Here is a 10,184-nt window from a genome sequence, read left to right as displayed (position 1 = left end):
GCTGGTGATATCAAATCGGATGTACAAGTAGCTTTTTCTGCTGTTTCAGTCGCTGATGTTGTGGGAGTTGCTGACTTCTCTCTAAGCTGGCATTTGATTTCCACTAAACACTCTTCAATCTTTCTTAGGCTCTTTCTGTTTTCCTCAACTGTCTGCATCATCCTGTATTGTTTTTCAACAAATGAATCCTCTAGCTCTGGGAAATAATCAGATACATTTAGCACTGGAAGAGAGGGGCTGAAGGATTCAGGATCTGGAGTAGAAACTGCCAACGGCTGCTCCTTGGATGTTTTGGAAATATTTGTTGCTGTTTCCCCTGGTGTTATGATCACTGATGAGGAGATCTCTGGTGTTGTGGTTGCGGATGGGGAGCTTCTCTGTACTGTTGAGGATGGGGTGCTTCCCTGTGTGGTTGCAGATGGGGAGATTCCCTGTGTGGTGATGGATGGGGAGAATCCATGTGATGTGGCAGATGAGGAGATTCCCTGTGATGTGGTTGATGAAGTCGCAGTTGTTGACAGGGAGATTCCCTTTGGTGTTGCAGTTGTTGATAGAGAGATTTCCTCTGATGTTACTGTTGTTTTTGGGGAGATTTCCTCTGTTGTTGCGGTAGTTGTTGGGAAGACTGCCTCTGGTGTTGTGGCTATAGTTTGGAAGATTCTTGCGGCTTTTGATACAGACGTTCCCTCTGGTTTTGTGTAAGTCGATGGGGAGACTCCCAGTGGTGTTGCAGTTGATGATGGATAGATTTCCACTGTTGTTGTCTTCATTTCGGAGGTTCCCTCTAGTGCTGTCATTGTGTTTGGAGTTGTCTCTGATGTTGTCATTGATTGGGAAGTTTCCCCTGGTGTTGTTGATAGGGAGGTTTCCTCTGGTGTGTTGATTGTTTCTTGAGATAATGTATCACTTTTTGAAAGAGCTTCCTTATCCACTCCCTGACTTGTAGGTAGCAGAGCAGCATCCATGTGTGTCTCCTCTGCGGAGGAATCTTTGCAATGCATAAGGAATTTGTTAATCTTTTCCTGGATTTCTTGTGGAATGCTATACCCTGGATAGATAAATGGTCCCATATTTGAGTCATTTTTTCTGTTTGGGTGTTGTGCCTCCTTCAGAACTTTTGCCTTTTGTCTGCCTTTACCATTGTTGGCCTTGTCCTTTAACTGTTCTTTTGGATTTGGTTTGTTTCCCTGGGAAAGAAACCAGTGAAATAAGAGTCTTTAAAACAATTTAGATAATTATTATACCTCTACTGCTATTACTCTGTAATATAAAATTAATACCATAAAACTGTCTATTTCCCTGTGGAGAGACTATTTCCCTCATCTGAGGACTACTCCCTGAAAAATCAGAGCTACTCCCTGGGACTACTCCCTCGTGAATATTTATTAATTTTAACCAATGAAAATGAACAGTGGGTGGAGCTTGTAAGGAATCCCGAGTCTGTGATGTAATGTTATTACCAATGTAACTATGACGTCAAAACATTTTGACATGCGATGTCAAAATCATACTGGAATTTCTTAGCAAAATGAAGATAATGATATTCCTTCGAAATGTCAGTGAAATTATCTTATTCTGTTTCTAAATAAATTTTCTTCCGTATTGATGCATTATATATTTAACAAAATTGGAATCACATGCATTCATGATTATTTATATACCGGTAAATGATTATCTATATAAATGCTTAGAACTATATTGTTTCAAAAATGTCTTTTTGTTTTAAAATAAATCTCCTATGTAGTGTGTTTGTTTCGGTATAATAATTAAAATAGTAATTGAATGGGTACTCGGGAAATATCAAATTTATGGTTCCCCTCGGTAGGCTTCCCCGCCTCAGGAAATAGTTTCCTCCCTCGGGGAACCATAAATTTGCTATTTTCCTCATACCGGTACTCATTCCATAACTGTATACTGCCTTCCACTTTGAGGCATATCTTAAGAAATAGTAAGAGTTCAATATCAGAAGCATGGTCATCCTTGGAAAAGGTATTTGGAATTGCCACCTAGGGGGTGTCAAACCCAGGATGGAGGAAGGGTAATGACTAATCAAATGTCTACATCACATACCAAAAATCTCCTCAATATATGCAAGCGTTTAGAAGAAAATTGTGAAAAATCTTTAAAAATTGAAAAGGCTGTAATTGCGTAAAAATCAATGAAGCGGAACAAAATGCAAACCTGATCCGAAACTCATCAAGATACACTAACATACCAAAAATCAGCTCAATATCTGCAAGTGTTTAGGAAAAAAGTGCAAAAAACCAAGTGGGAAAGACTGACAGACAGATGGACGGACAGACCCAGAGGAAACCTATAGTCTCCTCCGGTTTCACCAGTAGGGGACTAATAATAAGGTATTTTTGTCTCATTTTCATTTATCTACTATTTACAAGTCTACCTCAACATTAAGTACTTTCTGATTTGTACAAAACAAAAAAACCAAAAAAAATTGTTTAATTATGCTATGTAATTTAACCTATCAGTTGCATTATTTACAGTAATTATTTATCATGGATGAATAGCAAAGGAGGATATCTTCCTACATTACAGTACAAACAACTACCAATGCTAACTACTGATTACCACCTAAATTTTTTACACATACAGTAAATCAGTAAGTTTGACATATTTCCTATTAAATCTTTTTTATAATGAAAAGTTAACATCAGTGGTAATTGTTTAATAGCTGTGATACTAATATTAATTGACTGTTAAATACGATGCTTTTTGATAAGGGTGTAATTTTTTTCTCAGTTAAATCAGACATTAAAATGTTATAAAAAATGTATTGAACAGATTTTGAAATACCCATGGATATGGATAAATGACCTATTCATCTTTCTGTTTGAAAAGGTTATGTAAAACTAATCAAAACTGATTCATTTAGTGTATGTTAACTTTATAGTTGCATATCATTTGAAATTACTTGGGATGTCGAAATATTTATTTTAATTCCTTAGTCGACTATTTCATTGCATTATTTGAACAATAGTTTTAAAAACATTCAGAGAATTTTCTAAAAACTTCTTTTTCTTTCGATGTTAACTCATATACATAATTATAGTAACATCAAATGCTCATTTTAGACAAAAATATTGTTAAAAACTGCTTATTGAATTTATTGATTGCATCTAGCCCACCCATCCCCTACCCCCATTGTTAAATTTCTGAACCCATCACTAGCCCCTGCTATCAAAATGTCCATGGATATAATGCCCAACTTTTTTTTTACTAATAAAAAAGTGTCAAAATATGTCATGGGTATGGTGATTTCCCTGCATTTAACATTCTTAAAAAAAAAATATAATTGATATAATTGGAACATGGTATATGAGATCAAGTCCAATTAACTGTACTGTCATTACAATTTTATAAGGAATGCATAATTTACACAAAAACAACACAGCCAGTAATTGACAAATAATTCTCATAGTAGTGAAGCATTTATAATCACATTCTACATGTATGATATAAAGTCAACAGTTTTTGTAGAAGAAAATTATCTTATTGACTGTGTCTGAGGCAAGATGGTTTCTCAATTCATTGTATTTATTTATTTGAATGTTGTTTCATTATTTGACCATCGGTCTATTCGACTGATAGTGGAATAGTTGACTATTCGTTGATATTCCTAGAAATTAGTCATAAAATGACCACTTTCAGTGTATTTTGCTCTGTAAACATATACCCCCCTTTCCCCCCTGGGCAATAGTTGTACCAAAAATATAGAGTTATCTCTCCTTCTTTTCCAAAAAAAGTTATGTATTGTGAAAATTAATATAAATATCTATATATTAAGTAAATATGAAAAATTATTCAAAAAACTTTTTAAAAATTGACTTGGAGGCAGAACAATACTATCATTCAAAGTTCAGTCCCTACAGTATCAACAGAGCCCTGTTCAGCAGGTCCAGAACACTTGATCCAGTGATCTAGAATTTCACAAATCTGTTGTAAAAACATTCTTGCTCATTATAACTTTGTACTCTGTTTGCATCCTAGATGCCCATGAGAAGAGAAAAAGAATCTTAAAGAGAGAACATGAGAACATAATCAATAGACTCTTTTCGTAATATCACAACTGCTGATTCCAGGCCTTTGGAATTCACAATTTTGTTCATTATGACCATGCACTAAGTTTATTTGCAATTTTGACAAAACACCAAGCAGCATAATTATATCATAAATACCTTTTGTTCCTTTTTTTTCTTCTTCGGGGGTGTGCATGTAGTTTCTTCTGTGCTGTCATCCATAGCCCGTTCATATTTCTTAATGGCTTCCTCCAACTGTTGTCTGCAGTCTAAAATGAGGAAAACATTGTAGTTAAAAGTCAACAGAACTGCTGATGGGCCTCATATGAAGAAATCTAATCCTGATTTCACACAAATCATTCACAAAAGCCTTAATTTGTGTATATGTTCTTTTTTAGACAGTCATTTGTTCATTTAATGTCATCTACTTAATAACATACTTAATACATGTAAAGGGAGAAGAGGAAAGTGGCCATGCGTTCAGTCCCATTTTGAAAACTAGTGCTAATTGTAATGGGAACCGTTACAGATGTTCCCCAAACGGCTCCCCAATCCCTTATGATGCCCCATTCCCTACAAGCTGCATTAAATTAGACAATACTTTTGTAATACAGATGGACACTTTACTTTTGAGGGTATTTTATTGGAAAACTACTCCGATATAGCCATATGGGTATTAGCCAATCAAAGAGTTAGGTTCACTTTATGCATAAAATGGCCCTGTAGATATACCAATTTATTGACTAACACCTTATGTTCCATTATAAACATCAAGTAAAGTAGAGACTTAGTGCTTTCATTTCTTATTAAAATTTTTCTCATTAAAGTCCAGGTCTTCACTCTTGGAAAACAAGCTTTATGGAATTGCAATGTTCTTGAATTTTAAGGAAAACAGGTATATTTAAGTACTTTCAGAGAAGAATAATAATGAGTGTACCCTCTGATCTAAAAATTAAAACGATTTGTAATCCTGAGAAACGGTTCTGTCAGTAAATAATTGCATATTTTAGATCAGAGATTGCGCTTCAAGTATTGGCCAAACAGATTCAGCATATGCGCATGCATCTGAACACCTACACAATATGCCTATTAACCCTAAAAAGGTTTCATGTCAATTGGATGAGTGGTTCTATGAGAACACTCCCGGACAAAAAAGTACCGGAGAAGAATGTAGAAAAAAAGAATAATAATAGTAAGAAACAGTAAAAACAATACGTTCCCAAACTTCGTTTGGAGAACATAATAAGAAGTAATTTATGCTTATCTTTACATCATTCAAATAAATTAAAACTGGTATTTAATACAAAAATAAATATTATATTATAGTTCTATAAACAATGAATTGAAAATTCCCTCTGATTTCTGTTTCATTTGAACCATTATACTCTTTGAAAAAAAAAAATAATACCAATTCATTTATTTTCGTATTATATCCATGTGTACGTAAGCTTCTCTTGAATATTCAAAGCTGTGGTATTGATGTCATTATGATGTTAGTCGGTGGAAGCAATTTATTTCCAATTTTGGGGCAAAAAAGGGTTTCTAATGCAAAAATGATAACAGACATTTCCAAATCATAGTAATGAAGAAAAAACAAGAAGTCTGTGAGCCAATGCTCAGAATTCACTGTTTACTTACATGTACATGTACATGTATGTTTGGAAAGATTACATCCAAAAAACTTTCAAGTTTGGAAAATACATCCAAATAAAGTGTTTAAATAATTTATCTTGGCCTATTAAAATATTAAAAATTCTTGAATTTAAAACAAATTGAGAGTAAATCACTGTAAATGTCAATTTCTTTTATTTAAGATTTAGGGGCAGATCACTCTAACTGCATAAACTACCACAGGATCTGAACTCTTTAGTGTGCAATGTACAAAGGGTTCTAAATATAAATTCATACACACCAATTCAAAATTCTATTGATATAAAGCTTAGATCAACAAAAAAACAAATAATAATAATGTAAAATTGAGGTTTTTTTGCATTAGACCTGTAGACTGAGGACTCATGAAGAAATGACATGATCAAAATCACTCTTCTCTTCTGTCATATTCAGATGGACCCCATGTACACATTTTTTTTAAAGGGTCTTTTTTGAGGAAATAACTTTTGTGTCAACTAGTTTTAAAAGACTTGTCGCAATGGTCTCGATATTTTGACCACGCATCTTTGAATCTACATGTAAAAGAGTTTCTGATGTTTCATATCATTGTATTACATAAAGTCTGCACACTGAAATACTGTACTCAACTTTATAATATCACAAAAACAAGATGCCCATTGGCCACAATGCTCACCTAAGTCACTATGGCCCTGCTGAGTAGGTCTTCATCAACAGATTACTTTCCCTATATCCCTATGTTAAACTTTTAAAATATATTATGGGCCAATCTTACCCCAGGATGTAATGAGTTAAATAAACTAGAATCTACACTTCCTGACGATGCTTCTGTTTAAGAAATAAACAGCATCATTCATTAAACATGGTTGTTTAAATAGCAATTGTTCTGCTGGCATATTTCAGGATGCGCCCTTTCCTGAGAAGAATTTTTTAAAAAGATTTACCTATGTATTCCCTTGTTAAACGTTGATCATCAATTGTGAATCCACCCTACCCAGATATCATGTTTTAAACAAAATAGAATTTACACTACAATGTCTCTGAAGATGCTTCCATATGAATACTGTTATATGATTAAATTACAGTGTATGGCTTTGCTGTTCTTGAGAAGATTTTGATTTTTGCTATGTATTCCTATGTAAAACTTTGACTGCACATTATGATCTCACTCTAATCCATGGGTCATAATTTGTACAAACTTGAATGTACACTACATGTATGTAATGATGCTTTCATAAGTTCCTCTTTCTGGCCCATTGGTTCTTGAAAATAACAAATTATTTATTTGTAATGTACCTATAATTTGGTGTATTCATATTCATGCAGTCTCCTTAGGAGGAAATAAAGATAGAATGAATGAATAAAAGAAACAATTAAATTTTCACTAACACAGATTGCTTTGTGGCAAGTTCAGTTGAAATTGGCTCTGTTGTTCTTGAGAAGTACAAAATGTGGAAAGTTTACTACGACGCTGTCAAGACAACAACTTTGTCAATGACAGACAATGCGTGAATTTTGATCAGAAAAGCTCACCCGAGCCTTTGGTTTACATACATGTAAGCTAAACATGTGAAAGTAATCATTTTGTGCTCTTCATATCATTGGTTACACTTGTAATGGCAATGTTTTTTATCACTGAAAATACTCCTTCAAAAGATATATTTCTTTTCCCGTAGGAATTTTTTTTTAGGAAGAAGAATATGAATTTATTCAATAATGAAAATAAATCCAAATAAACCAACATTTTGCTTCAACACCATAAAAATTTTACCACTTGAAAACAAAGTGATTTTTATCATTATGAATTTTTTTTATATATAAAGTGCTCTACCAAGAATTTAAATAAAACAGCAAAAATACCTGATAATGCAATTATGTGAGCTGGAAGTTGCAAATCTTTACTCCATTTGATTGTCACCTCTGAATTAACCTCAAAAGGAGGGTTGCCCAGGAATCGAACAGTCGGTATAACTCCAGTTGCATCTTCCTCTGGATAGTACACTGCAGCCAAAGTTGGTAGTTTGGCTAAAAAAGAACAAGAAAAACTATATACGACTGCTATTATTAGCATTTGCCAATTAAAAAAAAAGAAGTGAGTTTTAGATAAACATTTTTCTTATATTTTTTTTTTCATTTGCAGTTAATAGTTTCATCACCCTACTGTAAATGTAACATAATTGAGGTCTCAAAATGAACTCTAAATTTATGCCACCATCTGACCTTTTGCCAAAAATTTTTTTGGATATTAACATGACACATGTGTATTGCTATACATGTGGTAATCAGTGTACTTCAAATGAATATAATTATTTTTTTTCTTTGAGTGTTGATGGATCAAGACCATTAAATTATCTGATGTCAGCAAAAATGTTCCCAGTTCATTAGGCTAATATACTTTAATACTGGGTGACCAATCAATCAAACGAGTTGCACCGATTGTGGACTAAAAAACCAAATCTTACCAACCATCCCCATTTTCAATTATCATGTAATTGTAAACAAACAATTTCAAATTTTTTAGGCCTAATTCCTCAAATTCATCCATAAAAGAATTTGTTGGGGACAAAGTAATATCATTAAATGAGTATTACGCATTTATTAAATCGACATAAACCACAATTGTGTTGCTAATAAAAACAAGAAGTAGACCCTCATGCTTCGTGAATCAATTGATTGGAGAATACACGTAAGTTTGAATTAGATAATTATAATATCACACGTTAAAAAATGTAGACCAAATGTAACCCAACCTAAATAAGGACAGTACATTTTTATGGATTACCTCCCTGAAAACCTTTTTCTTTCATATCACCCGAGTGACCTGAACTATGTGTTCAAAGTAAAATGTATTACTAAACATACAGTAAGAGGTCAATATACTTTGCTTTTCACTCAATGATACCAATCATGGTAAGAACCACTGTGTGCAATAAAAACAGCAGAAATATAAGGTTGACAAAGATTTATCATTGTAGTAGATATTACATATTTTTTCTACAAGCATATTGAACAACATTGGAAAAAAATCACTACTGTCAGTCTTCACCATTAATACCACAAAAGCAAAGAATAAGTAGCATATGATTTTTACCCCCCACCCCCACCCTTTCCATCTTGAAATCATAAAATTTACCAGATTTTTTTTTCATGGTACACTGTACATGTGTTTAATAGAAACAAACTATGGCAAATTTTCTGTTTACTGCCATTTTTAATTATTAAACCAGATCTACCCTATAACCTTTTAATGGGTCAACCAAGACCATGTATCTTGAATTCAAATCACAATAACATTAGTAGGGGTGTTGTAGTGTAACAAACCTCATCAATCTTTTTAACATGCATTTACTGTCCAGGTTTTATGATTTTGGGCCAAAAGTCATATACATGTATAGTAAAACTTGGTTATAGCAAATTCCTGGGGAGATAGCTAATGATGTTTGTAATTCATTATAACTGATACCAATTTCCTTAAAATATATACACTGTATAGTGATTTTGCACAAATTTACGTTTTCCTTCGTGTATGACTACTGAAAGTGTTCAGGGAAGTATTAAATACATGTGACCAAACCTACATGTACTTGTGATTACTCTGATTAATTGAAAAATATGAATATTTTCAAAAATAAGGTCAGTTCAATATTTTAAATTTAGAGCTCTTAAGAATTCATTATAAAATATGTAAATTTTGTTATACATGTATTAACCTGTACCGAACACAAAATCAGTTTGCCATATCCACAAATCTTATTATTTATAAATGTAAAATTTTACAAGGATCTGTTAAGAATTTTGTCAGAGATCTGAAAAAAACATCGCTTTCCATTTGGTACTTAATTACATGTACTAATTACTGGTAACATCTTTTACTGTACTGATTAAATAACCCCTTCTACATACATGTACAATATAATTACTTTGTTTAGGGAAAAAATTAAGATACCTTACACATGTTAATACATGTAATATACATGTACTAAGTGAAAATCTGATTGGCTTAATCTTTTCTTTTTAAAATAGCATAAAATATGATGAAATTGCATAAATATGGTAATCAGACACTAATGTACTGTATTATAATGTGTCAGTGTTTTACCACTACATGTACATGTACATTGAGAATGCATTGGTTAATTACTGATGAAGTATGAAAAAATCTGCTCTCACTCCTAGTTCTAATCCTTAATGAATGGTTTATAACACATCTTTTGATGCTGAATATACATGTACATATGTTATTGAACCATATTTAATAAACTTTATTTAGTCTCTAAATCTTGTCATTTGTATTTTGTTCAGATAAAGGACAAGGTATGGTTACGGCCGAATCTGGCCCCTTATTTGATGTAGAAATCAGAACACAGTTAAAATTGTAATAGTTTGTAATTAAGAACTTAAAATGATGCTTGTTTTAAAACAAGCACTAATTTTGATTCAAAGCTTACACGGAGGCCACAAGAGGGTGCAGTAGTAGGACATTTCCCCGAATTTCCTCAATTTTGGTTGAATTTCGTCAAA

This window comes from Saccostrea echinata, unplaced genomic scaffold, assembly GCF_033153115.1.
Source record: "Saccostrea echinata isolate AGI-Se365-2 ecotype Australia unplaced genomic scaffold, CSIRO_AGI_Sech_v1 ptg000006l, whole genome shotgun sequence".
Lineage (NCBI taxonomy): Eukaryota > Metazoa > Mollusca > Bivalvia > Ostreida > Ostreidae > Saccostrea > Saccostrea echinata.
Note: the sequence above shows the minus strand (reverse complement) of the source record.